The sequence below is a fragment of the Lissotriton helveticus genome, chromosome 4_1 (genome assembly GCF_964261635.1).
Source record: "Lissotriton helveticus chromosome 4_1, aLisHel1.1, whole genome shotgun sequence".
Classification (NCBI taxonomy): Eukaryota; Metazoa; Chordata; class Amphibia; order Caudata; family Salamandridae; genus Lissotriton; species Lissotriton helveticus.
Genome location: NC_136063.1, coordinates 1,692,151,040 through 1,692,176,619, shown reverse-complemented (window position 1 = coordinate 1,692,176,619; position 25,580 = coordinate 1,692,151,040). Strand labels below are relative to the sequence as shown.

General features: G+C 51.7%; 35 non-coding genes across 35 annotated transcripts; 23 read left to right on the top strand and 12 right to left on the bottom strand.

Moving 5' to 3' along the window:
• The first annotated feature begins 89 nt into the window (after nt 1–89).
• Nucleotides 90–161, top strand: TRNAE-CUC (transfer RNA glutamic acid (anticodon CUC)). The gene has a single exon. It is a non-coding gene; the product is annotated as a tRNA-Glu (tRNA).
• Nucleotides 162–1,262: 1,101 nt separating this feature from the next.
• TRNAL-UAA (transfer RNA leucine (anticodon UAA)) lies at nt 1,263–1,345 on the bottom strand. The gene has a single exon. It is a non-coding gene; the product is annotated as a tRNA-Leu (tRNA).
• A 243-nt stretch (nt 1,346–1,588) lies between these two features.
• TRNAE-UUC (transfer RNA glutamic acid (anticodon UUC)) lies at nt 1,589–1,660 on the top strand. The gene has a single exon. It is a non-coding gene; the product is annotated as a tRNA-Glu (tRNA).
• Nucleotides 1,661–2,285: 625 nt separating this feature from the next.
• On the top strand, nt 2,286–2,357 carry TRNAE-CUC (transfer RNA glutamic acid (anticodon CUC)). The gene has a single exon. It is a non-coding gene; the product is annotated as a tRNA-Glu (tRNA).
• Nucleotides 2,358–3,458: 1,101 nt separating this feature from the next.
• Nucleotides 3,459–3,541, bottom strand: TRNAL-UAA (transfer RNA leucine (anticodon UAA)). The gene has a single exon. It is a non-coding gene; the product is annotated as a tRNA-Leu (tRNA).
• A 243-nt stretch (nt 3,542–3,784) lies between these two features.
• TRNAE-UUC (transfer RNA glutamic acid (anticodon UUC)) lies at nt 3,785–3,856 on the top strand. Its single transcript has one exon. It is a non-coding gene; the product is annotated as a tRNA-Glu (tRNA).
• Nucleotides 3,857–4,480: 624 nt separating this feature from the next.
• TRNAE-CUC (transfer RNA glutamic acid (anticodon CUC)) lies at nt 4,481–4,552 on the top strand. Its single transcript has one exon. It is a non-coding gene; the product is annotated as a tRNA-Glu (tRNA).
• A 1,101-nt stretch (nt 4,553–5,653) lies between these two features.
• Nucleotides 5,654–5,736, bottom strand: TRNAL-UAA (transfer RNA leucine (anticodon UAA)). Its single transcript has one exon. It is a non-coding gene; the product is annotated as a tRNA-Leu (tRNA).
• A 243-nt stretch (nt 5,737–5,979) lies between these two features.
• On the top strand, nt 5,980–6,051 carry TRNAE-UUC (transfer RNA glutamic acid (anticodon UUC)). The gene has a single exon. It is a non-coding gene; the product is annotated as a tRNA-Glu (tRNA).
• A 624-nt stretch (nt 6,052–6,675) lies between these two features.
• Nucleotides 6,676–6,747, top strand: TRNAE-CUC (transfer RNA glutamic acid (anticodon CUC)). The gene has a single exon. It is a non-coding gene; the product is annotated as a tRNA-Glu (tRNA).
• Nucleotides 6,748–7,848: 1,101 nt separating this feature from the next.
• Nucleotides 7,849–7,931, bottom strand: TRNAL-UAA (transfer RNA leucine (anticodon UAA)). Its single transcript has one exon. It is a non-coding gene; the product is annotated as a tRNA-Leu (tRNA).
• Nucleotides 7,932–8,174: 243 nt separating this feature from the next.
• TRNAE-UUC (transfer RNA glutamic acid (anticodon UUC)) lies at nt 8,175–8,246 on the top strand. Its single transcript has one exon. It is a non-coding gene; the product is annotated as a tRNA-Glu (tRNA).
• A 625-nt stretch (nt 8,247–8,871) lies between these two features.
• TRNAE-CUC (transfer RNA glutamic acid (anticodon CUC)) lies at nt 8,872–8,943 on the top strand. The gene has a single exon. It is a non-coding gene; the product is annotated as a tRNA-Glu (tRNA).
• Nucleotides 8,944–10,044: 1,101 nt separating this feature from the next.
• Nucleotides 10,045–10,127, bottom strand: TRNAL-UAA (transfer RNA leucine (anticodon UAA)). Its single transcript has one exon. It is a non-coding gene; the product is annotated as a tRNA-Leu (tRNA).
• Nucleotides 10,128–10,370: 243 nt separating this feature from the next.
• On the top strand, nt 10,371–10,442 carry TRNAE-UUC (transfer RNA glutamic acid (anticodon UUC)). Its single transcript has one exon. It is a non-coding gene; the product is annotated as a tRNA-Glu (tRNA).
• A 625-nt stretch (nt 10,443–11,067) lies between these two features.
• TRNAE-CUC (transfer RNA glutamic acid (anticodon CUC)) lies at nt 11,068–11,139 on the top strand. Its single transcript has one exon. It is a non-coding gene; the product is annotated as a tRNA-Glu (tRNA).
• Nucleotides 11,140–12,240: 1,101 nt separating this feature from the next.
• TRNAL-UAA (transfer RNA leucine (anticodon UAA)) lies at nt 12,241–12,323 on the bottom strand. The gene has a single exon. It is a non-coding gene; the product is annotated as a tRNA-Leu (tRNA).
• Nucleotides 12,324–12,566: 243 nt separating this feature from the next.
• Nucleotides 12,567–12,638, top strand: TRNAE-UUC (transfer RNA glutamic acid (anticodon UUC)). The gene has a single exon. It is a non-coding gene; the product is annotated as a tRNA-Glu (tRNA).
• Nucleotides 12,639–13,263: 625 nt separating this feature from the next.
• Nucleotides 13,264–13,335, top strand: TRNAE-CUC (transfer RNA glutamic acid (anticodon CUC)). The gene has a single exon. It is a non-coding gene; the product is annotated as a tRNA-Glu (tRNA).
• Nucleotides 13,336–14,446: 1,111 nt separating this feature from the next.
• Nucleotides 14,447–14,529, bottom strand: TRNAL-UAA (transfer RNA leucine (anticodon UAA)). The gene has a single exon. It is a non-coding gene; the product is annotated as a tRNA-Leu (tRNA).
• Nucleotides 14,530–14,772: 243 nt separating this feature from the next.
• TRNAE-UUC (transfer RNA glutamic acid (anticodon UUC)) lies at nt 14,773–14,844 on the top strand. The gene has a single exon. It is a non-coding gene; the product is annotated as a tRNA-Glu (tRNA).
• A 618-nt stretch (nt 14,845–15,462) lies between these two features.
• TRNAE-CUC (transfer RNA glutamic acid (anticodon CUC)) lies at nt 15,463–15,534 on the top strand. Its single transcript has one exon. It is a non-coding gene; the product is annotated as a tRNA-Glu (tRNA).
• A 1,101-nt stretch (nt 15,535–16,635) lies between these two features.
• Nucleotides 16,636–16,718, bottom strand: TRNAL-UAA (transfer RNA leucine (anticodon UAA)). Its single transcript has one exon. It is a non-coding gene; the product is annotated as a tRNA-Leu (tRNA).
• Nucleotides 16,719–16,961: 243 nt separating this feature from the next.
• TRNAE-CUC (transfer RNA glutamic acid (anticodon CUC)) lies at nt 16,962–17,033 on the top strand. Its single transcript has one exon. It is a non-coding gene; the product is annotated as a tRNA-Glu (tRNA).
• Nucleotides 17,034–17,658: 625 nt separating this feature from the next.
• On the top strand, nt 17,659–17,730 carry TRNAE-CUC (transfer RNA glutamic acid (anticodon CUC)). Its single transcript has one exon. It is a non-coding gene; the product is annotated as a tRNA-Glu (tRNA).
• Nucleotides 17,731–18,831: 1,101 nt separating this feature from the next.
• Nucleotides 18,832–18,914, bottom strand: TRNAL-UAA (transfer RNA leucine (anticodon UAA)). The gene has a single exon. It is a non-coding gene; the product is annotated as a tRNA-Leu (tRNA).
• Nucleotides 18,915–19,156: 242 nt separating this feature from the next.
• On the top strand, nt 19,157–19,228 carry TRNAE-UUC (transfer RNA glutamic acid (anticodon UUC)). Its single transcript has one exon. It is a non-coding gene; the product is annotated as a tRNA-Glu (tRNA).
• A 625-nt stretch (nt 19,229–19,853) lies between these two features.
• TRNAE-CUC (transfer RNA glutamic acid (anticodon CUC)) lies at nt 19,854–19,925 on the top strand. Its single transcript has one exon. It is a non-coding gene; the product is annotated as a tRNA-Glu (tRNA).
• A 1,101-nt stretch (nt 19,926–21,026) lies between these two features.
• On the bottom strand, nt 21,027–21,109 carry TRNAL-UAA (transfer RNA leucine (anticodon UAA)). Its single transcript has one exon. It is a non-coding gene; the product is annotated as a tRNA-Leu (tRNA).
• Nucleotides 21,110–21,352: 243 nt separating this feature from the next.
• On the top strand, nt 21,353–21,424 carry TRNAE-UUC (transfer RNA glutamic acid (anticodon UUC)). The gene has a single exon. It is a non-coding gene; the product is annotated as a tRNA-Glu (tRNA).
• Nucleotides 21,425–22,049: 625 nt separating this feature from the next.
• On the top strand, nt 22,050–22,121 carry TRNAE-CUC (transfer RNA glutamic acid (anticodon CUC)). Its single transcript has one exon. It is a non-coding gene; the product is annotated as a tRNA-Glu (tRNA).
• Nucleotides 22,122–23,223: 1,102 nt separating this feature from the next.
• Nucleotides 23,224–23,306, bottom strand: TRNAL-UAA (transfer RNA leucine (anticodon UAA)). The gene has a single exon. It is a non-coding gene; the product is annotated as a tRNA-Leu (tRNA).
• Nucleotides 23,307–23,549: 243 nt separating this feature from the next.
• On the top strand, nt 23,550–23,621 carry TRNAE-UUC (transfer RNA glutamic acid (anticodon UUC)). Its single transcript has one exon. It is a non-coding gene; the product is annotated as a tRNA-Glu (tRNA).
• Nucleotides 23,622–24,246: 625 nt separating this feature from the next.
• TRNAE-CUC (transfer RNA glutamic acid (anticodon CUC)) lies at nt 24,247–24,318 on the top strand. Its single transcript has one exon. It is a non-coding gene; the product is annotated as a tRNA-Glu (tRNA).
• A 1,101-nt stretch (nt 24,319–25,419) lies between these two features.
• Nucleotides 25,420–25,502, bottom strand: TRNAL-UAA (transfer RNA leucine (anticodon UAA)). The gene has a single exon. It is a non-coding gene; the product is annotated as a tRNA-Leu (tRNA).
• Between the last annotated feature and the right edge of the window lie 78 nt (nt 25,503–25,580).

Here is a 25,580-nt window from a genome sequence, read left to right as displayed (position 1 = left end):
ATGTGCTGTACTGAAAAATAAGCTTTCAGCCCCCATGAGCTTTGTCATTCGGAAAGCAGTGTATGAACTTTTGCTGCATGGCACTGGGCTCCCTGGTGGTCTAGTGGTTAGGATTCGGCGCTCTCACCGCCGCGGCCCGGGTTCGATTCCCGGTCAGGGAAAAGTCCTTCTTCTGCCCTTGAAAACTTTTCCTTCCCGTAGGTCGCGGGCTTCTCAAAATGAAGTTGCTTTCTGACTCACAGTTTGCCTAGCATCACGCAGTATAGCTCCAAATATCATTTTCGCAAGGTCCCTTTATAGCTGCTTTCCACAGCGGGAGGAAAGTCACTTGTGCAAGGCTCTTGAGCAAGTGAGACCCTGTATTCCAAAGTGCAATTCCTTTTGTAGGCTTCTGACCACATGGCGTGCGGCAGGAAGTCTCCTTTGACAGGCCTGCAGGCTTTGTTTCCAAATGGCATCCTGGACCCATTGCAACCCACCTTTTTGCTAAAATGGAAGTCTGGATCTGGGTAAGAAAAAACTGAGCTGCACGTACGGAAAAAAGCAGAGGCCAGCCACAGGGAGGGTGTGGCCAGGGCAGTCTGATTTGCATACTGACCTGTGGCATCTTGGGAATGTATAGGCTTTGGAGCTTAACGGGTGCTGCAGGGGTCTGCCTGGCTGGAGAGATGCCTGTCTGGTACACCCCTCAGGACAGACGGTGCCTTCCGTTCGAACATGGAGGGTGAGGGACATGGGTCACCCTCTTATACAGGGGTGTGGCTGTGGGCAGGACGGGTTGTGGGGGACCCGTCAGGGCATTGCCCGTTTGGAAGCCCGTTCGGAAGGCGAGAGGAGGGAACTCTCCTCAATTTTCCCCCAGAGGTTTGGGGAAAAGCCTTTGCACGTTTGAGCCAGCCGGGCCTGCATCAGCAGATCCTGCTCCTCTGGCAAGGGAGAGCTTGTAGGTGAAATCAAAAAAGGGGAGAAATCTGCAAGAGCCGGGTTAAAAAATTCCAGGGGCAGACCCATGTTCCCCAGGAAGCAAGTACTTCCTCCTGCTCCCTTCAGTGGGAAAAGATATAGGAGGTGTATTTCTCTAAGCAGGGGATCTGCGTAGATGGCACTGCATTGCTTTGGGAAGCATCCATGCTGGTAGCAGAATAGCAGCAGACCCCACAGCTGAGACTTGAATGGGGACTGTTGGAGAGGGGCAGTGGAAGGGCGCAGGAAAATGCTTTTCAAAAGCATCTGCACTTTCTTACAAAGCAGCTGAAAACCCATACCAGGAATGGGGCTCGAACCCATGCGGACAAACGTCCATTGGATCTTAAGTCCAATGCCTTAACCACTCGGCCACCCTGGTGAGACCCAAGGCCCAGCTTTACTCAACTCCCTTTTTCTGCTGGCTGCTGCAGCACCGGCTGTCCAGCAAGAGCTGTTTGCGGAATTAAAAGGCTTTTGCAGGAGGCTGAAGGTAATTGCTTATGACAAACACACTGTGTGACACCTAACTTTCTCCCACTCGGACTTTACGGGCAATTTTTATATTGGAGTTAGCTTAGTCACAATAAGGGGGTGAGCAAGGCAAGCACACAAGAGCATCTCCTCCCTGGTGGTCTAGTGGCTAGGATTTGGCGCTTTCACCGCCGCGGCCCGGGTTCGATTCCCGGTTAGGGAAGATACCTCTAAAGCATAGATTTGAGTGTTTTGTCCCAGTAGCTTTTTTTAAACGAAGGTCCTTAAAAAGGTACCCCTACCCATGAACGAAAGAGGAGGAAAGGGACTGGGTCCCCTGTGCCCCAGGTTGTTTTGCTCCCATTGCCCTCAGCCACCTTTATGCGCACGCACTCCTCCACCCAGTCTGGTGCTCTATGTGTGTGTAAAGTGCAGTACCAGCTCACCAGAAAGGTAAATTGCTGGAAACCCCTGCTGTGATGCATACATCTACTTTGGAGCACTCTTCTCCCTTGCACTCTTGAATCGCTTAAGAGCAATGTATTCTTCCAGCAAGCTGAATAACGAGACAGGGTTGAGAAAGTGTTCCAGCTGTCTGTGCGCCATCAGCAGCCACTAGGTGTCCCTCTTGTGTTTTCCCGTGGATCCCGATTGTACAGGAATTCATCGGTTCAGTAGCAAGGGGGAGAGGATGGCCTGTGCTTGGAAGTGACAGACAGGCGGGTGGCATTATGAGGATTTTTTCAATTTCTGATTCATATGTGCTGTACTGAAAAATAAGCTTTCAGCCCCCATGAGCTTTGTCATTCGGAAAGCAGTGTATGAACTTTTGCTGCATGGCACTGGGCTCCCTGGTGGTCTAGTGGTTAGGATTCGGCGCTCTCACCGCCGCGGCCCGGGTTCGATTCCCGGTCAGGGAAAAGTCCTTCTTCTGCCCTTGAAAACTTTTCCTTCCCGTAGGTCGCGGGCTTCTCAAAATGAAGTTGCTTTCTGACTCACAGTTTGCCTAGCATCACGCAGTATAGCTCCAAATATCATTTTCGCAAGGTCCCTTTATAGCTGCTTTCCACAGCGGGAGGAAAGTCACTTGTGCAAGGCTCTTGAGCAAGTGAGACCCTGTATTCCAAAGTGCAATTCCTTTTGTAGGCTTCTGACCACATGGCGTGCGGCAGGAAGTCTCCTTTGACAGGCCTGCAGGCTTTGTTTCCAAATGGCATCCTGGACCCATTGCAACCCACCTTTTTGCTAAAATGGAAGTCTGGATCTGGGTAAGAAAAAACTGAGCTGCACGTACGGAAAAAAGCAGAGGCCAGCCACAGGGAGGGTGTGGCCAGGGCAGTCTGATTTGCATACTGACCTGTGGCATCTTGGGAATGTATAGGCTTTGGAGCTTAACGGGTGCTGCAGGGGTCTGCCTGGCTGGAGAGATGCCTGTCTGGTACACCCCTCAGGACAGACGGTGCCTTCTGTTCGAACATGGAGGGTGAGGGACATGGGTCACCCTCTTATACAGGGGTGTGGCTGTGGGCAGGACGGGTTGTGGGGGACCCGTCAGGGCATTGCCCGTTTGGAAGCCCGTTGAGGAGGCGGGGGCAGGGAACTCTCCTCAATTTTCCCCCAGAGGTTTGGGGAAAAGCCTTTGCACGTTTGAGCCAGCCGGGCCTGCATCAGCAGATCCTGCTCCTCTGGCAAGGGAGAGCTTGTAGGTGAAATCAAAAAAGGGGAGAAATCTGCAAGAGCCGGGTTAAAAAATTCCAGGGGCAGACCCATGTTCCCCAGGAAGCAAGTACTTCCTCCTGCTCCCTTCAGTGGGAAAAGATATAGGAGGTGTATTTCTCTAAGCAGGGGATCTGCGTAGATGGCACTGCATTGCTTTGGGAAGCATCCATGCTGGTAGCAGAATAGCAGCAGACCCCACAGCTGAGACTTGAATGGGGACTGTTGGAGAGGGGCAGTGGAAGGGCGCAGGAAAATGCTTTTCAAAAGCATCTGCACTTTCTTACAAAGCAGCTGAAAACCCATACCAGGAATTGGGCTCGAACCCATGCGGACAAACGTCCATTGGATCTTAAGTCCAACGCCTTAACCACTCGGCCACCCTGGTGAGACCCAAGGCCCAGCTTTACTCAACTCCCTTTTTCTGCTGGCTGCTGCAGCACCGGCTGTCCAGCAAGAGCTGTTTGCGGAATTAAAAGGCTTTTGCAGGAGGCTGAAGGTAATTGCTTATGACAAACACACTGTGTGACACCTAACTTTCTCCCACTCGGACTTTACGGGCAATTTTTATAATGGAGTTAGCTTAGTCACAATAAGGGGGTGAGCAAGGCAAGCACACAAGAGCATCTCCTCCCTGGTGGTCTAGTGGCTAGGATTCGGCGCTTTCACCGCCGCGGCCCGGGTTTGATTCCCGGTCAGGGAAGATACCTCTAAAGCATAGATTTGAGTGTTTTGTCCCAGTAGCTTTTTTTAACGAAGGTCCTTAAAAAGGTACCCCTACCCATGAACGAAAGAGGAGGAAAGGGACTGGGTCCCCTGTGCCCCAGGTTGTTTTGCTCCCATTGCCCTCAGCCACCTTTATGCGCACGCACTCCTCCACCCAGTCTGGTGCTCTATGTGTGTGTAAAGTGCAGTACCAGCTCACCAGAAAGGTAAATTGCTGGAAACCCCTGCTGTGATGCATACATCTACTTTGGAGCACTCTTCTCCCTTGCACTCTTGAATCGCTTAAGAGCAATGTATTCTTCCAGCAAGCTGAATAACGAGACAGGGTTGAGAAAGTGTTCCAGCTGTCTGTGCGCCATCAGCAGCCACTAGATGTCCCTCTTGTGTTTTCCCGTGGATCCCGATTGTACAGGAATTCATCGGTTCAGTAGCAAGGGGGAGAGGATGGCCTGTGCTTGGAAGTGACAGACAGTCGGGTGGCATTATGAGGATTTTTTCAATTTCTGATTCATATGTGCTGTAGAGAAAAATAAGCTTTCAGCCCCCATGAGCTTTGTCATTCGGAAAGCAGTGTATGAACTTTTGCTGCACGGCACTGGGCTCCCTGGTGGTCTAGTGGTTAGGATTCGGCGCTCTCACCGCCGCGGCCCGGGTTCGATTCCCGGTCAGGGAAAAGTCCTTCTTCTGTCCTTGAAAACTTTTCCTTCCCGTAGGTCGCGGGCTTCTCAAAATGAAGTTGCTTTCTGACTCACAGTTTGCCTAGCATCACGCAGTATAGCTCCAAATATCATTTTCGCAAGGTCCCTTTATAGCTGCTTTCCACAGCGGGAGGAAAGTCACTTGTGCAAGGCTCTTGAGCAAGTGAGACCCTGTATTCCAAAGTGCAATTCCTTTTGTAGGCTTCTGACCACATGGCGTGCGGCAGGAAGTCTCCTTTGACAGGCCTGCAGGCTTTGTTTCCAAATGGCATCCTGGACCCATTGCAACCCACCTTTTTGCTAAAATGGAAGTCTGGATCTGGGTAAGAAAAAACTGAGCTGCACGTACGGAAAAAAGCAGAGGCCAGCCACAGGGAGGGTGTGGCCAGGGCAGTCTGATTTGCATACTGACCTGTGGCATCTTGGGAATGTATAGGCTTTGGAGCTTAACGGGTGCTGCAGGGGTCTGCCTGGCTGGAGAGATGCCTGTCTGGTACACCCCTCAGGACAGACGGTGCCTTCCGTTCGAACATGGAGGGTGAGGGACATGGGTCACCCTCTTATACAGGGGTGTGGCTGTGGGCAGGACGGGTTGTGGGGGACCCGTCAGGGCATTGCCCGTTTGGAAGCCCGTTCGGAAGGCGAGAGGAGGGAACTCTCCTCAATTTTCCCCCAGAGGTTTGGGGAAAAGCCTTTGCACGTTTGAGCCAGCCGGGCCTGCATCAGCAGATCCTGCTCCTCTGGCAAGGGAGAGCTTGTAGGTGAAATCAAAAAAGGGGAGAAATCTGCAAGAGCCGGGTTAAAAAATTCCAGGGGCAGACCCATGTTCCCCAGGAAGCAAGTACTTCCTCCTGCTCCCTTCAGTGGGAAAAGATATAGGAGGTGTATTTCTCTAAGCAGGGGATCTGCGTAGATGGCACTGCATTGCTTTGGGAAGCATCCATGCTGGTAGCAGAATAGCAGCAGACCCCACAGCTGAGACTTGAATGGGGACTGTTGGAGAGGGGCAGTGGAAGGGCGCAGGAAAATGCTTTTCAAAAGCATCTGCACTTTCTTACAAAGCAGCTGAAAACCCATACCAGGAATGGGGCTCGAACCCATGCGGACAAACGTCCATTGGATCTTAAGTCCAACGCCTTAACCACTCGGCCACCCTGGTGAGACCCAAGGTCCAGCTTTACTCAACTCCCTTTTTCTGCTGGCTGCTGCAGCACCGGCTGTCCAGCAAGAGCTGTTTGCGGAATTAAAAGGCTTTTGCAGGAGGCTGAAGGTAATTGCTTATGACAAACACACTGTGTGACACCTAACTTTCTCCCACTCGGACTTTACGGGCAATTTTTATATTGGAGTTAGCTTAGTCACAATAAGGGGGTGAGCAAGGCAAGCACACAAGAGCATCTCCTCCCTGGTGGTCTAGTGGCTAGGATTCGGCGCTTTCACCGCCGCGGCCCGAGTTCGATTCCCGGTCAGGGAAGATACCTCTAAAGCATAGATTTGAGTGTTTTGTCCCAGTAGCTTTTTTTAACGAAGGTCCTTAAAAAGGTACCCCTACCCATGAACGAAAGAGGAGGAAAGGGACTGGGTCCCCTGTGCCCCAGGTTGTTTTGCTCCCATTGCCCTCAGCCACCTTTATGCGCACGCACTCCTCCACCCAGTCTGGTGCTCTATGTGTGTGTAAAGTGCAGTACCAGCTCACCAGAAAGGTAAATTGCTGGAAACCCCTGCTGTGATGCATACATCTACTTTGGAGCACTCTTCTCCCTTGCACTCTTGAATCGCTTAAGAGCAATGTATTCTTCCAGCAAGCTGAATAACGAGACAGGGTTGAGAAAGTGTTCCAGCTGTCTGTGCGCCATCAGCAGCCACTAGATGTCCCTCTTGTGTTTTCCCGTGGATCCCGATTGTACAGGAATTCATCGGTTCAGTAGCAAGGGGGAGAGGATGGCCTGTGCTTGGAAGTGACAGACAGTCGGGTGGCATTATGAGGATTTTTTCAATTTCTGATTCATATGTGCTGTAGAGAAAAATAAGCTTTCAGCCCCCATGAGCTTTGTCATTCGGAAAGCAGTGTATGAACTTTTGCTGCATGGCACTGGGCTCCCTGGTGGTCTAGTGGTTAGGATTCGGCGCTCTCACCGCCGCGGCCCGGGTTCGATTCCCGGTCAGGGAAAAGTCCTTCTTCTGTCCTTGAAAACTTTTCCTTCCCGTAGGTCGCGGGCTTCTCAAAATGAAGTTGCTTTCTGACTCACAGTTTGCCTAGCATCACGCAGTATAGCTCCAAATATCATTTTCGCAAGGTCCCTTTATAGCTGCTTTCCACAGCGGGAGGAAAGTCACTTGTGCAAGGCTCTTGAGCAAGTGAGACCCTGTATTCCAAAGTGCAATTCCTTTTGTAGGCTTCTGACCACATGGCGTGCGGCAGGAAGTCTCCTTTGACAGGCCTGCAGGCTTTGTTTCCAAATGGCATCCTGGACCCATTGCAACCCACCTTTTTGCTAAAATGGAAGTCTGGATCTGGGTAAGAAAAAACTGAGCTGCACGTACGGAAAAAAGCAGAGGCCAGCCACAGGGAGGGTGTGGCCAGGGCAGTCTGATTTGCATACTGACCTGTGGCATCTTGGGAATGTATAGGCTTTGGAGCTTAACGGGTGCTGCAGGGGTCTGCCTGGCTGGAGAGATGCCTGTCTGGTACACCCCTCAGGACAGACGGTGCCTTCCGTTCGAACATGGAGGGTGAGGGACATGGGTCACCCTCTTATACAGGGGTGTGGCTGTGGGCAGGACGGGTTGTGGGGGACCCGTCAGGGCATTGCCCGTTTGGAAGCCCGTTCGGAAGGTGAGAGGAGGGAACTCTCCTCAATTTCCCCCCAGAGGTTTGGGGAAAAGCCTTTGCACGTTTGAGCCAGCCGGGCCTGCATCAGCAGATCCTGCTCCTCTGGCAAGGGAGAGCTTGTAGGTGAAATCAAAAAAGGGGAGAAATCTGCAAGAGCCGGGTTAAAAAATTCCAGGGGCAGACCCATGTTCCCCAGGAAGCAAGTACTTCCTCCTGCTCCCTTCAGTGGGAAAAGATATAGGAGGTGTATTTCTCTAAGCAGGGGATCTGCGTAGATGGCACTGCATTGCTTTGGGAAGCATCCATGCTGGTAGCAGAATAGCAGCAGACCCCACAGCTGAGACTTGAATGGGGACTGTTGGAGAGGGGCAGTGGAAGGGCGCAGGAAAATGCTTTTCAAAAGCATCTGCACTTTCTTACAAAGCAGCTGAAAACCCATACCAGGAATGGGGCTCGAACCCATGCGGACAAACGTCCATTGGATCTTAAGTCCAACGCCTTAACCACTCGGCCACCCTGGTGAGACCCAAGGCCCAGCTTTACTCAACTCCCTTTTTCTGCTGGCTGCTGCAGCACCGGCTGTCCAGCAAGAGCTGTTTGCGGAATTAAAAGGCTTTTGCAGGAGGCTGAAGGTAATTGCTTATGACAAACACACTGTGTGACACCTAACTTTCTCCCACTCGGACTTTACGGGCAATTTTTATATTGGAGTTAGCTTAGTCACAATAAGGGGGTGAGCAAGGCAAGCACACAAGAGCATCTCCTCCCTGGTGGTCTAGTGGCTAGGATTCGGCGCTTTCACCGCCGCGGCCCGGGTTCGATTCCCGGTCAGGGAAGATACCTCTAAAGCATAGATTTGAGTGTTTTGTCCCAGTAGCTTTTTTTAAACGAAGGTCCTTAAAAAGGTACCCCTACCCATGAACGAAAGAGGAGGAAAGGGACTGGGTCCCCTGTGCCCCAGGTTGTTTTGCTCCCATTGCCCTCAGCCACCTTTATGCGCACGCACTCCTCCACCCAGTCTGGTGCTCTATGTGTGTGTAAAGTGCAGTACCAGCTCACCAGAAAGGTAAATTGCTGGAAACCCCTGCTGTGATGCATACATCTACTTTGGAGCACTCTTCTCCCTTGCACTCTTGAATCGCTTAAGAGCAATGTATTCTTCCAGCAAGCTGAATAACGAGACAGGGTTGAGAAAGTGTTCCAGCTGTCTGTGCGCCATCAGCAGCCACTAGCTGTCCCTCTTGTGTTTTCCCGTGGATCCCGATTGTACAGGAATTCATCGGTTCAGTAGCAAGGGGGAGAGGATGGCCTGTGCTTGGAAGTGACAGACAGGCGGGTGGCATTATGAGGATTTTTTCAATTTCTGATTCATATGTGCTGTACTGAAAAATAAGCTTTCAGCCCCCATGAGCTTTGTCATTCGGAAAGCAGTGTATGAACTTTTGCTGCATGGCACTGGGCTCCCTGGTGGTCTAGTGGTTAGGATTCGGCGCTCTCACCGCCGCGGCCCGGGTTCGATTCCCGGTCAGGGAAAAGTCCTTCTTCTGCCCTTGAAAACTTTTCCTTCCCGTAGGTCGCGGGCTTCTCAAAATGAAGTTGCTTTCTGACTCACAGTTTGCCTAGCATCACGCAGTATAGCTCCAAATATCATTTTCGCAAGGTCCCTTTATAGCTGCTTTCCACAGCGGGAGGAAAGTCACTTGTGCAAGGCTCTTGAGCAAGTGAGACCCTGTATTCCAAAGTGCAATTCCTTTTGTAGGCTTCTGACCACATGGCGTGCGGCAGGAAGTCTCCTTTGACAGGCCTGCAGGCTTTGTTTCCAAATGGCATCCTGGACCCATTGCAACCCACCTTTTTGCTAAAATGGAAGTCTGGATCTGGGTAAGAAAAAACTGAGCTGCACGTACGGAAAAAAGCAGAGGCCAGCCACAGGGAGGGTGTGGCCAGGGCAGTCTGATTTGCATACTGACCTGTGGCATCTTGGGAATGTATAGGCTTTGGAGCTTAACGGGTGCTGCAGGGGTCTGCCTGGCTGGAGAGATGCCTGTCTGGTACACCCCTCAGGACAGACGGTGCCTTCCGTTCGAACATGGAGGGTGAGGGACATGGGTCACCCTCTTATACAGGGGTGTGGCTGTGGGCAGGACGGGTTGTGGGGGACCCGTCAGGGCATTGCCCGTTTGGAAGCCCGTTCGGAAGGCGAGAGGAGGGAACTCTCCTCAATTTTCCCCCAGAGGTTTGGGGAAAAGCCTTTGCACGTTTGAGCCAGCCGGGCCTGCATCAGCAGATCCTGCTCCTCTGGCAAGGGAGAGCTTGTAGGTGAAATCAAAAAAGGGGAGAAATCTGCAAGAGCCGGGTTAAAAAATTCCAGGGGCAGACCCATGTTCCCCAGGAAGCAAGTACTTCCTCCTGCTCCCTTCAGTGGGAAAAGATATAGGAGGTGTATTTCTCTAAGCAGGGGATCTGCGTAGATGGCACTGCATTGCTTTGGGAAGCATCCATGCTGGTAGCAGAATAGCAGCAGACCCCACAGCTGAGACTTGAATGGGGACTGTTGGAGAGGGGCAGTGGAAGGGCGCAGGAAAATGCTTTTCAAAAGCATCTGCACTTTCTTACAAAGCAGCTGAAAACCCATACCAGGAATGGGGCTCGAACCCATGCGGACAAACGTCCATTGGATCTTAAGTCCAATGCCTTAACCACTCGGCCACCCTGGTGAGACCCAAGGCCCAGCTTTACTCAACTCCCTTTTTCTGCTGGCTGCTGCAGCACCGGCTGTCCAGCAAGAGCTGTTTGCGGAATTAAAAGGCTTTTGCAGGAGGCTGAAGGTAATTGCTTATGACAAACACACTGTGTGACACCTAACTTTCTCCCACTCGGACTTTACGGGCAATTTTTATATTGGAGTTAGCTTAGTCACAATAAGGGGGTGAGCAAGGCAAGCACACAAGAGCATCTCCTCCCTGGTGGTCTAGTGGCTAGGATTTGGCGCTTTCACCGCCGCGGCCCGGGTTCGATTCCCGGTTAGGGAAGATACCTCTAAAGCATAGATTTGAGTGTTTTGTCCCAGTAGCTTTTTTTAAACGAAGGTCCTTAAAAAGGTACCCCTACCCATGAACGAAAGAGGAGGAAAGGGACTGGGTCCCCTGTGCCCCAGGTTGTTTTGCTCCCATTGCCCTCAGCCACCTTTATGCGCACGCACTCCTCCACCCAGTCTGGTGCTCTATGTGTGTGTAAAGTGCAGTACCAGCTCACCAGAAAGGTAAATTGCTGGAAACCCCTGCTGTGATGCATACATCTACTTTGGAGCACTCTTCTCCCTTGCACTCTTGAATCGCTTAAGAGCAATGTATTCTTCCAGCAAGCTGAATAACGAGACAGGGTTGAGAAAGTGTTCCAGCTGTCTGTGCGCCATCAGCAGCCACTAGGTGTCCCTCTTGTGTTTTCCCGTGGATCCCGATTGTACAGGAATTCATCGGTTCAGTAGCAAGGGGGAGAGGATGGCCTGTGCTTGGAAGTGACAGACAGGCGGGTGGCATTATGAGGATTTTTTCAATTTCTGATTCATATGTGCTGTACTGAAAAATAAGCTTTCAGCCCCCATGAGCTTTGTCATTCGGAAAGCAGTGTATGAACTTTTGCTGCATGGCACTGGGCTCCCTGGTGGTCTAGTGGTTAGGATTCGGCGCTCTCACCGCCGCGGCCCGGGTTCGATTCCCGGTCAGGGAAAAGTCCTTCTTCTGCCCTTGAAAACTTTTCCTTCCCGTAGGTCGCGGGCTTCTCAAAATGAAGTTGCTTTCTGACTCACAGTTTGCCTAGCATCACGCAGTATAGCTCCAAATATCATTTTCGCAAGGTCCCTTTATAGCTGCTTTCCACAGCGGGAGGAAAGTCACTTGTGCAAGGCTCTTGAGCAAGTGAGACCCTGTATTCCAAAGTGCAATTCCTTTTGTAGGCTTCTGACCACATGGCGTGCGGCAGGAAGTCTCCTTTGACAGGCCTGCAGGCTTTGTTTCCAAATGGCATCCTGGACCCATTGCAACCCACCTTTTTGCTAAAATGGAAGTCTGGATCTGGGTAAGAAAAAACTGAGCTGCACGTACGGAAAAAAGCAGAGGCCAGCCACAGGGAGGGTGTGGCCAGGGCAGTCTGATTTGCATACTGACCTGTGGCATCTTGGGAATGTATAGGCTTTGGAGCTTAACGGGTGCTGCAGGGGTCTGCCTGGCTGGAGAGATGCCTGTCTGGTACACCCCTCAGGACAGACGGTGCCTTCTGTTCGAACATGGAGGGTGAGGGACATGGGTCACCCTCTTATACAGGGGTGTGGCTGTGGGCAGGACGGGTTGTGGGGGACCCGTCAGGGCATTGCCCGTTTGGAAGCCCGTTGAGGAGGCGGGGGCAGGGAACTCTCCTCAATTTTCCCCCAGAGGTTTGGGGAAAAGCCTTTGCACGTTTGAGCCAGCCGGGCCTGCATCAGCAGATCCTGCTCCTCTGGCAAGGGAGAGCTTGTAGGTGAAATCAAAAAAGGGGAGAAATCTGCAAGAGCCGGGTTAAAAAATTCCAGGGGCAGACCCATGTTCCCCAGGAAGCAAGTACTTCCTCCTGCTCCCTTCAGTGGGAAAAGATATAGGAGGTGTATTTCTCTAAGCAGGGGATCTGCGTAGATGGCACTGCATTGCTTTGGGAAGCATCCATGCTGGTAGCAGAATAGCAGCAGACCCCACAGCTGAGACTTGAATGGGGACTGTTGGAGAGGGGCAGTGGAAGGGCGCAGGAAAATGCTTTTCAAAAGCATCTGCACTTTCTTACAAAGCAGCTGAAAACCCATACCAGGAATTGGGCTCGAACCCATGCGGACAAACGTCCATTGGATCTTAAGTCCAACGCCTTAACCACTCGGCCACCCTGGTGAGACCCAAGGCCCAGCTTTACTCAACTCCCTTTTTCTGCTGGCTGCTGCAGCACCGGCTGTCCAGCAAGAGCTGTTTGCGGAATTAAAAGGCTTTTGCAGGAGGCTGAAGGTAATTGCTTATGACAAACACACTGTGTGACACCTAACTTTCTCCCACTCGGACTTTACGGGCAATTTTTATATTGGAGTTAGCTTAGTCACAATAAGGGGGTGAGCAAGGCAAGCACACAAGAGCATCTCCTCCCTGGTGGTCTAGTGGCTAGGATTCGGCGCTTTCACCGCCGCGGCCCGGGTTCGATTCCCGGTCAGGGAAGATACCTCTAAAGCATAGATTTGAGTGTTTTGTCCCAGTAGCTTTTTTTAAACGAAGGTCCTTAAAAAGGTACCCCTACCCATGAACGAAAGAGGAGGAAAGGGACTGGGTCCCCTGTGCCCCAGGTTGTTTTGCTCCCATTGCCCTCAGCCACCTTTATGCGCACGCACTCCTCCACCCAGTCTGGTGCTCTATGTGTGTGTAAAGTGCAGTACCAGCTCACCAGAAAGGTAAATTGCTGGAAACCCCTGCTGTGATGCATACATCTACTTTGGAGCACTCTTCTCCCTTGCACTCTTGAATCGCTTAAGAGCAATGTATTCTTCCAGCAAGCTGAATAACGAGACAGGGTTGAGAAAGTGTTCCAGCTGTCTGTGCGCCATCAGCAGCCACTAGGTGTCCCTCTTGTGTTTTCCCGTGGATCCCGATTGTACAGGAATTCATCGGTTCAGTAGCAAGGGGGAGAGGATGGCCTGTGCTTGGAAGTGACAGACAGTCGGGTGGCATTATGAGGATTTTTTCAATTTCTGATTCATATGTGCTGTAGTGAAAAATAAGCTTTCAGCCCCCATGAGCTTTGTCATTCGGAAAGCAGTGTATGAACTTTTGCTGCATGGCACTGGGCTCCCTGGTGGTCTAGTGGTTAGGATTCGGCGCTCTCACCGCCGCGGCCCGGGTTCGATTCCCGGTCAGGGAAAAGTCCTTCTTCTGCCCTTGAAAACTTTTCCTTCCCGTAGGTCGCGGGCTTCTCAAAATGAAGTTGCTTTCTGACTCACAGTTTGCCTAGCATCACGCAGTATAGCTCCAAATATCATTTTCGCAAGGTCCCTTTATAGCTGCTTTCCACAGCGGGAGGAAAGTCACTTGTGCAAGGCTCTTGAGCAAGTGAGACCCTGTATTCCAAAGTGCAATTCCTTTTGTAGGCTTCTGACCACATGGCGTGCGGCAGGAAGTCTCCTTTGACAGGCCTGCAGGCTTTGTTTCCAAATGGCATCCTGGACCCATTGCAACCCACCTTTTTGCTAAAATGGAAGTCTGGATCTGGGTAAGAAAAAACTGAGCTGCACGTACGGAAAAAAGCAGAGGCCAGCCACAGGGAGGGTGTGGCCAGGGCAGTCTGATTTGCATACTGACCTGTGGCATCTTGGGAATGTATAGGCTTTGGAGCTTAACGGGTGCTGCAGGGGTCTGCCTGGCTGGAGAGATGCCTGTCTGGTACACCCCTCAGGACAGACGGTGCCTTCCGTTCGAACATGGAGGGTGAGGGACATGGGTCACCCTCTTATACAGGGGTGTGGCTGTGGGCAGGACGGGTTGTGGGGGACCCGTCAGGGCATTGCCCGTTTGGAAGCCCGTTCGGAAGGCGAGAGGAGGCGGGGGCAGGGAACTCTCCTCAATTTTCCCCCAGAGGTTTGGGGAAAAGCCTTTGCACGTTTGAGCCAGCCGGGCCTGCATCAGCAGATCCTGCTCCTCTGGCAAGGGAGAGCTTGTAGGTGAAATCAAAAAAGGGGAGAAATCTGCAAGAGCCGGGTTAAAAAATTCCAGGGGCAGACCCATGTTCCCCAGGAAGCAAGTACTTCCTCCTGCTCCCTTCAGTGGGAAAAGATATAGGAGGTGTATTTCTCTAAGCAGGGGATCTGCGTAGATGGCACTGCATTGCTTTGGGAAGCATCCATGCTGGTAGCAGAATAGCAGCAGACCCCACCGCTGAGACTTGAATGGGGACTGTTGGAGAGGGGCAGTGGAAGGGCGCAGGAAAATGCTTTTCAAAAGCATCTGCACTTTCTTACAAAGCAGCTGAAAACCCATACCAGGAATGGGGCTCGAACCCATGCGGACAAACGTCCATTGGATCTTAAGTCCAACGCCTTAACCACTCGGCCACCCTGGTGAGACCCAAGGCCCAGCTTTACTCAACTCCCTTTTTCTGCTGGCTGCTGCAGCAACGGCTGTCCAGCAAGAGCTGTTTGCGGAGTTAAAAGGCTTTTGCAGGAGGCTAAAGGTAAATGCTTATGACAAACACACTGTGTGACACCTAACTTTCTCCCACTCGGACTTTACGGGCAATTTTTATATTAGAGTTAGCTTAGTCACAATAAGGGGGTGAGCAAGGCAAGCACACAAGAGCATCTCCTCCCTGGTGGTCTAGTGGCTAGGATTCGGCGCTTTCACCGCCGCGGCCCGGGTTCGATTCCCGGTCAGGGAAGATACCTCTAAAGCATAGATTTGAGTGTTTTGTCCCAGTAGCTTTTTTTAAACGAAGGTCCTTAAAAAGGTACCCCTACCCATGAACGAAAGAGGAGGAAAGGGACTGGGTCCCCTGTGCCCCAGGTTGTTTTGCTCCCATTGCCCTCAGCCACCTTTATGCGCACGCACTCCTCCACCCAGTCTGGTGCTCTATGTGTGTGTAAAGTGCAGTACCAGCTCACCAGAAAGGTAAATTGCTGGAAACCCCTGCTGTGATGCATACATCTACTTTGGAGCACTCTTCTCCCTTGCACTCTTGAATCGCTTAAGAGCAATGTATTCTTCCAGCAAGCTGAATAACGAGACAGGGTTGAGACCAACTGTCTGTGCGCCATCAGCAGCCACTAGGTGTCCCTCTTGTGTTTTCCCGTGGATCCCGATTGTACAGGAATTCATCGGTTCAGTAGCAAGGGGGAGAGGATGGCCTGTGCTTGGAAGTGACAGACAGGCGGGTGGCATTATGAGGATTTTTTCAATTTCTGATTCATATGTGCTGTACTGAAAAATAAGCTTTCAGCCCCCATGAGCTTTGTCATTCGGAAAGCAGTGTATGAACTTTTGCTGCATGGCACTGGGCTCCCTGGTGGTCTAGTGGTTAGGATTCGGCGCTCTCACCGCCGCGGCCCGGGTTCGATTCCCGGTCAGGGAAAAGTCCTTCTTCTGCCCTTGAAAACTTTTCCTTCCCGTAGGTCGCGGGCTTCTCAAAATGAAGTTGCTTTCTGACTCACAGTTTGCCTAGCATCACGCAGTATAGCTCCAAATATCATTTTCGCAAGGTCCCTTTATAGCTGCTTTCCACAGCGGGAGGAAAGTCACTTGTGCAAGGCTCTTGAGCAAGTGAGACCCTGTATTCCAAAGTGCAATTCCTTTTGTAGGCTTCTGACCACATGGCGTGCGGCAGGAAGTCTCCTTTGACAGGCCTGCAGGCTTTGTTTCCAAATGGCATCCTGGACCCATTGCAACCCACCTTTTTGCTAAAATGGAAGTCTGGATCTGGGTAAGAAAAAACTGAGCTGCACGTACGGAAAAAAGCAGAGGCCAGCCACAGGGAGGGTGTGGCCAGGGCAGTCTGATTTGCATACTGACCTGTGGCATCTTGGGAATGTATAGGCTTTGGAGCTTAACGGGTGCTGCAGGGGTCTGCCTGGCTGGAGAGATGCCTGTCTGGTACACCCCTCAGGACAGACGGTGCCTTCCGTTCGAACATGGAGGGTGAGGGACATGGGTCACCCTCTTATACAGGGGTGTGGCTGTGGGCAGGACGGGTTGTGGGGGACCCGTCAGGGCATTGCCCGTTTGGAAGCCCGTTCGGAAGGCGAGAGGAGGGAACTCTCCTCAATTTTCCCCCAGAGGTTTGGGGAAAAGCCTTTGCACGTTTGAGCCAGCCGGGCCTGCATCAGCAGATCCTGCTCCTCTGGCAAGGGAGAGCTTGTAGGTGAAATCAAAAAAGGGGAGAAATCTGCAAGAGCCGGGTTAAAAAATTCCAGGGGCAGACCCATGTTCCCCAGGAAGCAAGTACTTCCTCCTGCTCCCTTCAGTGGGAAAAGATATAGGAGGTGTATTTCTCTAAGCAGGGGATCTGCGTAGATGGCACTGCATTGCTTTGGGAAGCATCCATGCTGGTAGCAGAATAGCAGCAGACCCCACAGCTGAGACTTGAATGGGGACTGTTGGAGAGGGGCAGTGGAAGGGCGCAGGAAAAGGCTTTTCAAAAGCATCTGCACTTTCTTACAAAGCAGCTGAAAACCCATACCAGGAATGGGGCTCGAACCCATGCGGACAAACGTCCATTGGATCTTAAGTCCAATGCCTTAACCACTCGGCCACCCTGGTGAGACCCAAGGCCCAGCTTTACTCAACTCCCTTTTTCTGCTGGCTGCTGCAGCACCGGCTGTCCAGCAAGAGCTGTTTGCGGAATTAAAAGGCTTTTGCAGGAGGCTGAAGGTAATTGCTTATGACAAACACACTGTGTGACACCTAACTTTCTCCCACTCGGACTTTACGGGCAATTTTTATATTGGAGTTAGCTTAGTCACAATAAGGGGGTGAGCAAGGCAAGTATACAAGAGCATCTCCTCCCTGGTGGTCTAGTGGCTAGGATGCGGTGCTCTCACCGCCGCGGCCCGGGTTCGATTCCCGGTCAGGGAAGATACCTCTAAAGCATAGATTTGAGTGTTTTGTCCCTGTAGCTTTTTTTAAACGAAGGTCCTTAAAAAGGTACCCCTACCCATGAACGAAAGAGGAGGAAAGGGACTGGGTCCCCTGTGCCCCAGGTTGTTTTGCTCCCATTGCCCTCAGCCACCTTTATGCACACGCACTCCTCCACCCAGTCTGGTGCTCTATGTGTGTGTAAAGTGCAGTACCAGCTCACCAGAAAGGTAAATTGCTGGAAACCCCTGCTGTGATGCATACATCTACTTTGGAGCACTCTTCTCCCTTGCACTCTTGAATCGCTTAAGAGCAATGTATTCTTCCAGCAAGCTGAATAACGAGACAGGGTTGAGAAAGTGTTCCAGCTGTCTGTGCGCCATCAGCAGCCACTAGATGTCCCTCTTGTGTTTTCCCGTGGATCCCGATTGTACAGGAATTCATCGGTTCAGTAGCAAGGGGGAGAGGATGGCCTGTGCTTGGAAGTGACAGACAGTCGGGTGGCATTATGAGGATTTTTTCAATTTCTGATTCATATGTGCTGTAGAGAAAAATAAGCTTTCAGCCCCCATGAGCTTTGTCATTCGGAAAGCAGTGTATGAACTTTTGCTGCACGGCACTGGGCTCCCTGGTGGTCTAGTGGTTAGGATTCGGCGCTCTCACCCCCGCGGCCCGGGTTCGATTCCCGGTCAGGGAAAAGTCCTTCTTCTGTCCTTGAAAACTTTTCCTTCCCGTAGGTCGCGGGCTTCTCAAAATGAAGTTGCTTTCTGACTCACAGTTTGCCTAGCATCACGCAGTATAGCTCCAAATATCATTTTCGCAAGGTCCCTTTATAGCTGCTTTCCACAGCGGGAGGAAAGTCACTTGTGCAAGGCTCTTGAGCAAGTGAGACCCTGTATTCCAAAGTGCAATTCCTTTTGTAGGCTTCTGACCACATGGCGTGCGGCAGGAAGTCTCCTTTGACAGGCCTGCAGGCTTTGTTTCCAAATGGCATCCTGGACCCATTGCAACCCACCTTTTTGCTAAAATGGAAGTCTGGATCTGGGTAAGAAAAAACTGAGCTGCACGTACGGAAAAAAGCAGAGGCCAGCCACAGGGAGGGTGTGGCCAGGGCAGTCTGATTTGCATACTGACCTGTGGCATCTTGGGAATGTATAGGCTTTGGAGCTTAACGGGTGCTGCAGGGGTCTGCCTGGCTGGAGAGATGCCTGTCTGGTACACCCCTCAGGACAGACGGTGCCTTCCGTTCGAACATGGAGGGTGAGGGACATGGGTCACCCTCTTATACAGGGGTGTGGCTGTGGGCAGGACGGGTTGTGGGGGACCCGTCAGGGCATTGCCCGTTTGGAAGCCCGTTCGGAAGGCGAGAGGAGGGAACTCTCCTCAATTTTCCCCCAGAGGTTTGGGGAAAAGCCTTTGCACGTTTGAGCCAGCCGGGCCTGCATCAGCAGATCCTGCTCCTCTGGCAAGGGAGAGCTTGTAGGTGAAATCAAAAAAGGGGAGAAATCTGCAAGAGCCGGGTTAAAAAATTCCAGGGGCAGACCCATGTTCCCCAGGAAGCAAGTACTTCCTCCTGCTCCCTTCAGTGGGAAAAGATATAGGAGGTGTATTTCTCTAAGCAGGGGATCTGCGTAGATGGCACTGCATTGCTTTGGGAAGCATCCATGCTGGTAGCAGAATAGCAGCAGACCCCACAGCTGAGACTTGAATGGGGACTGTTGGAGAGGGGCAGTGGAAGGGCGCAGGAAAATGCTTTTCAAAAGCATCTGCACTTTCTTACAAAGCAGCTGAAAACCCATACCAGGAATGGGGCTCGAACCCATGCGGACAAACGTCCATTGGATCTTAAGTCCAACGCCTTAACCACTCGGCCACCCTGGTGAGACCCAAAGCCCAGCTTTACTCAACTCCCTTTTTCTGCTGGCTGCTGCAGCACCGGCTGTCCAGCAAGAGCTGTTTGCGGAATTAAAAGGCTTTTGCAGGAGGCTGAAGGTAATTGCTTATGACAAACACACTGTGTGACACCTAACTTTCTCCCACTCGACTTTACGGGCAATTTTTATATTGGAGTTAGCTTAGTCACAATAAGGGGGTGAGCAAGGCAAGCACACAAGAGCATCTCCTCCCTGGTGGTCTAGTGGCTAGGATTCGGCGCTTTCACCGCCGCGGCCCGGGTTTGATTCCCGGTCAGGGAAGATACCTCTAAAGCATAGATTTGAGTGTTTTGTCCCAGTAGCTTTTTTTAAACGAAGGTCCTTAAAAAGGTACCCCTACCCATGAACGAAAGAGGAGGAAAGGGACTGGGTCCCCTGTGCCCCAGGTTGTTTTGCTCCCATTGCCCTCAGCCACCTTTATGCGCACGCACTCCTCCACCCAGTCTGGTGCTCTATGTGTGTGTAAAGTGCAGTACCAGCTCACCAGAAAGGTAAATTGCTGGAAACCCCTGCTGTGATGCATACATCTACTTTGGAGCACTCTTCTCCCTTGCACTCTTGAATCGCTTAAGAGCAATGTATTCTTCCAGCAAGCTGAATAACGAGACAGGGTTGAGAAAGTGTTCCAACTGTCTGTGCGCCATCAGCAGCCACTAGGTGTCCCTCTTGTGTTTTCCCGTGGATCCCGATTGTACAGGAATTCATCGGTTCAGTAGCAAGGGGGAGAGGATGGCCTGTGCTTGGAAGTGACAGACAGGCGGGTGGCATTATGAGGATTTTTTCAATTTCTGATTCATATGTGCTGTACTGAAAAATAAGCTTTCAGCCCCCATGAGCTTTGTCATTCGGAAAGCAGTGTATGAACTTTTGCTGCATGGCACTGGGCTCCCTGGTGGTCTAGTGGTTAGGATTCGGCGCTCTCACCGCCGCGGCCTGGGTTCGATTCCCGGTCAGGGAAAAGTCCTTCTTCTGCCCTTGAAAACTTTTCCTTCCCGTAGGTCGCGGGCTTCTCAAAATGAAGTTGCTTTCTGACTCACAGTTTGCCTAGCATCACGCAGTATAGCTCCAAATATCATTTTCGCAAGGTCCCTTTATAGCTGCTTTCCACAGCGGGAGGAAAGTCACTTGTGCAAGGCTCTTGAGGAAGTGAGACCCTGTATTCCAAAGTGCAATTCCTTTTGTAGGCTTCTGACCACATGGCGTGCGGCAGGAAGTCTCCTTTGACAGGCCTGCAGGCTTTGTTTCCAAATGGCATCCTGGACCCATTGCAACCCACCTTTTTGCTAAAATGGAAGTCTGGATCTGGGTAAGAAAAAACTGAGCTGCACGTACGGAAAAAAGCAGAGGCCAGCCACAGGGAGGGTGTGGCCAGGGCAGTCTGATTTGCATACTGACCTGTGGCATCTTGGGAATGTATAGGCTTTGGAGCTTAACGGGTGCTGCAGGGGTCTGCCTGGCTGGAGAGATGCCTGTCTGGTACACCCCTCAGGACAGACGGTGCCTTCCGTTCGAACATGGAGGGTGAGGGACATGGGTCACCCTCTTATACAGGGGTGTGGCTGTGGGCAGGACGGGTTGTGGGGGACCCGTCAGGGCATTGCCCGTTTGGAAGCCCGTTCGGAAGGCGAGAGGAGGGAACTCTCCTCAATTTTCCCCCAGAGGTTTGGGGAAAAGCCTTTGCACGTTTGAGCCAGCCGGGCCTGCATCAGCAGATCCTGCTCCTCTGGCAAGGGAGAGCTTGTAGGTGAAATCAAAAAAGGGGAGAAATCTGCAAGAGCCGGGTTAAAAAATTCCAGGGGCAGACCCATGTTCCCCAGGAAGCAAGTACTTCCTCCTGCTCCCTTCAGTGGGAAAAGATATAGGAGGTGTATTTCTCTAAGCAGGGGATCTGCGTAGATGGCACTGCATTGCTTTGGGAAGCATCCATGCTGGTAGCAGAATAGCAGCAGACCCCACAGCTGAGACTTGAATGGGGACTGTTGGAGAGGGGCAGTGGAAGGGCGCAGGAAAATGCTTTTCAAAAGCATCTGCACTTTCTTACAAAGCAGCTGAAAACCCATACCAGGAATGGGGCTCGAACCCATGCGGACAAACGTCCATTGGATCTTAAGTCCAACGCCTTAACCACTCGGCCACCCTGGTGAGACCCAAAGCCCAGCTTTACTCAACTCCCTTTTTCTGCTGGCTGCTGCAGCACCGGCTGTCCAGCAAGAGCTGTTTGCGGAATTAAAAGGCTTTTGCAGGAGGCTGAAGGTAATTGCTTATGACAAACACACTGTGTGACACCTAACTTTCTCCCACTCGGACTTTACGGGCAATTTTTATATTGGAGTTAGCTTAGTCACAATAAGGGGGTGAGCAAGGCAAGCACACAAGAGCATCTCCTCCCTGGTGGTCTAGTGGCTAGGATTCGGCGCTTTCACCGCCGCGGCCCGGGTTCGATTCCCGGTCAGGGAAGATACCTCTAAAGCATAGATTTGAGTGTTTTGTCCCAGTAGCTTTTTTTAAACGAAGGTCCTTAAAAAGGTACCCCTACCCATGAACGAAAGAGGAGGAAAGGGACTGGGTCCCCTGTGCCCCAGGTTGTTTTGCTCCCATTGCCCTCAGCCACCTTTATGCGCACGCACTCCTCCACCCAGTCTGGTGCTCTATGTGTGTGTAAAGTGCAGTACCAGCTCACCAGAAAGGTAAATTGCTGGAAACCCCTGCTGTGATGCATACATCTACTTTGGAGCACTCTTCTCCCTTGCACTCTTGAATCGCTTAAGAGCAATGTATTCTTCCAGCAAGCTGAATAACGAGACAGGGTTGAGAAAGTGTTCCAGCTGTCTGTGCGCCATCAGCAGCCACTAGATGTCCCTCTTGTGTTTTCCCGTGGATCCCGATTGTACAGGAATTCATCGGTTCAGTAGCAAGGGGGAGAGGATGGCCTGTGCTTGGAAGTGACAGACAGTCGGGTGGCATTATGAGGATTTTTTCAATTTCTGATTCATATGTGCTGTAGAGAAAAATAAGCTTTCAGCCCCCATGAGCTTTGTCATTCGGAAAGCAGTGTATGAACTTTTGCTGCACGGCACTGGGCTCCCTGGTGGTCTAGTGGTTAGGATTCGGCGCTCTCACCGCCGCGGCCCGGGTTCGATTCCCGGTCAGGGAAAAGTCCTTCTTCTGTCCTTGAAAACTTTTCCTACCCGTAGGTCGCGGGCTTCTCAAAATGAAGTTGCTTTCTGACTCACAGTTTGCCTAGCATCACGCAGTATAGCTCCAAATATCATTTTCGCAAGGTCCCTTTATAGCTGCTTTCCACAGCGGGAGGAAAGTCACTTGTGCAAGGCTCTTGAGCAAGTGAGACCCTGTATTCCAAAGTGCAATTCCTTTTGTAGGCTTCTGACCACATGGCGTGCGGCAGGAAGTCTCCTTTGACAGGCCTGCAGGCTTTGTTTCCAAATGGCATCCTGGACCCATTGCAACCCACCTTTTTGCTAAAATGGAAGTCTGGATCTGGGTAAGAAAAAACTGAGCTGCACGTACGGAAAAAGCAGAGGCCAGCCACAGGGAGGGTGTGGCCAGGGCAGTCTGATTTGCATACTGACCTGTGGCATCTTGGGAATGTATAGGCTTTGGAGCTTAACGGGTGCTGCAGGGGTCTGCCTGGCTGGAGAGATGCCTGTCTGGTACACCCCTCAGGACAGACGGTGCCTTCCGTTCGAACATGGAGGGTGAGGGACATGGGTCACCCTCTTATACAGGGGTGTGGCTGTGGGCAGGACGGGTTGTGGGGGACCCGTCAGGGGCATTGCCCGTTTGGAAGCCCCGTTCGGAAGGCAAGAGGAGGGAACTCTCCTCAATTTTCCCCCAGAGGTTTGGGGAAAAGCCTTTGCACGTTTGAGCCAGCCGGGCCTGCATCAGCAGATCCTGCTCCTCTGGCAAGGGAGAGCTTGTAGGTGAAATCAAAAAAGGGGAGAAATCTGCAAGAGCCGGGTTAAAAAATTCCAGGGGCAGACCCATGTTCCCCAGGAAGCAAGTACTTCCTCCTGCTCCCTTCAGTGGGAAAAGATATAGGAGGGGTATTTCTCTAAGCAGGGATCTGCGTAGATGGCACTGCATTGCTTTGGGAAGCATCCATGCTGGTAGCAGAATAGCAGCAGACCCCACAGCTGAGAACTTGAATGGGGACTGTTGGAGAGGGGCAGTGGAAGGGCGCAGGAAAATGCTTTTCAAAAGCATCTGCACTTTCTTACAAAGCAGCTGAAACCCCATACCAGGAATGGGGCTCGAACCCATGCAGACAAACGTCCATTGGATCTTAAGTCCAACGCCTTAACCACTCGGCCACCCTGGTGAGACCCAAGGCCCAGCTTTACTCAACTCCCTTTTTCTGCTGGCTGCTGCAGCACCGGCTGTCCAGCAAGAGCTGTTTGCGGAATTAAAAGGCTTTTGCAGGAGGCTGAAGGTAATTGCTTATGACAAACACACTGTGTGACACCTAACTTTCTCCCACTCGGACTTTACGGGCAATTTTTATATTGGAGTTAGCTTAGTCACAATAAGGGGGTGAGCAAGGCAAGCACACAAGAGCATCTCCTCCCTGGTGGTCTAGTGGCTAGGATTCGGCGCTTTCACTGCCGCGGCCCGGGTTCGATTCCCGGTCAGGGAAGATACCTCTAAAGCATAGATTTGAGTGTTTTGTCCCAGTAGCTTTTTTTAAACGAAGGTCCTTAAAAAGGTACCCCTACCCATGAACGAAAGAGGAGGAAAGGGACTGGGTCCACTGTGCCCCAGGTTGTTTTGCTCCCATTGCCCTCAGCCACCTTTATGCGCACGCACTCCTCCACCCAGTCTGGTGCTCTATGTGTGTGTAAAGTGCAGTACCAGCTCACCAGAAAAGTAAATTGCTGGAAACCCCTGCTGTGATGCATACATCTACTTTGGAGCACTCTTCTCCCTTGCACTCTTGAATCGCTTAAGAGCAATGTATTCTTCCAGCAAGCTGAATAACGAGACAGGGTTGAGAAAGTGTTCCAGCTGTCTGTGCGCCATCAGCAGCCACTAGATGTCCCTCTTGTGTTTTCCCGTGGATCCCGATTGTACAGGAATTCATCGGTTCAGTAGCAAGGGGGAGAGAGTGGCCTGTGCTTGGAAGTGACAGACAGTCGGGTGGCATTATGAGGATTTTTTCAATTTCTGATTCATATGTGCTGTAGAGAAAAATAAGCTTTCAGCCCCCATGAGCTTTGTCATTCGGAAAGCAGTGTATGAACTTTTGCTGCACGGCACTGGGCTCCCTGGTGGTCTAGTGGTTAGGATTCGGCGCTCTCACCGCCGCGGCCCGGGTTCGATTCCCGGTCAGGGAAAAGTCCTTCTTCTGTCCTTGAAAACTTTTCCTTCCCGTAGGTCGCGGGCTTCTCAAAATGAAGTTGCTTTCTGACTCACAGTTTGCCTAGCATCACGCAGTATAGCTCCAAATATCATTTTCGCAAGGTCCCTTTATAGCTGCTTTCCACAGCGGGAGGAAAGTCACTTGTGCAAGGCTCTTGAGCAAGTGAGACCCTGTATTCCAAAGTGCAATTCCTTTTGTAGGCTTCTGACCACATGGCGTGCGGCAGGAAGTCTCCTTTGACAGGCCTGCAGGCTTTGTTTCCAAATGGCATCCTGGACCCATTGCAACCCACCTTTTTGCTAAAATGGAAGTCTGGATCTGGGTAAGAAAAAACTGAGCTGCACGTACGGAAAAAAGCAGAGGCCAGCCACAGGGAGGGTGTGGCCAGGGCAGTCTGATTTGCATACTGACCTGTGGCATCTTGGGAATGTATAGGCTTTGGAGCTTAACGGGTGCTGCAGGGGTCTGCCTGGCTGGAGAGATGCCTGTCTGGTACACCCCTCAGGACAGACGGTGCCTTCCGTTCGAACATGGAGGGTGAGGGACATGGGTCACCCTCTTATACAGGGGTGTGGCTGTGGGCAGGACGGGTTGTGGGGGACCCGTCAGGGCATTGCCCGTTTGGAAGCCCGTTCGGAAGGCGAGAGGAGGGAACTCTCCTCAATTTTCCCCCAGAGGTTTGGGGAAAAGCCTTTGCACGTTTGAGCCAGCCGGGCCTGCATCAGCAGATCCTGCTCCTCTGGCAAGGGAGAGCTTGTAGGTGAAATCAAAAAAGGGGAGAAATCTGCAAGAGCCGGGTTAAAAAATTCCAGGGGCAGACCCATGTTCCCCAGGAAGCAAGTACTTCCTCCTGCTCCCTTCAGTGGGAAAAGATATAGGAGGTGTATTTCTCTAAGCAGGGGATCTGCGTAGATGGCACTGCATTGCTTTGGGAAGCATCCATGCTGGTAGCAGAATAGCAGCAGACCCCACAGCTGAGACTTGAATGGGGACTGTTGGAGAGGGGCAGTGGAAGGGCGCAGGAAAATGCTTTTCAAAAGCATCTGCACTTTCTTACAAAGCAGCTGAAAACCCATACCAGGAATGGGGCTCGAACCCATGCGGACAAACGTCCATTGGATCTTAAGTCCAACGCCTTAACCACTCGGCCACCCTGGTGAGACCCAAAGCCCAGCTTTACTCAACTCCCTTTTTCTGCTGGCTGCTGCAGCACCGGCTGTCCAGCAAGAGCTGTTT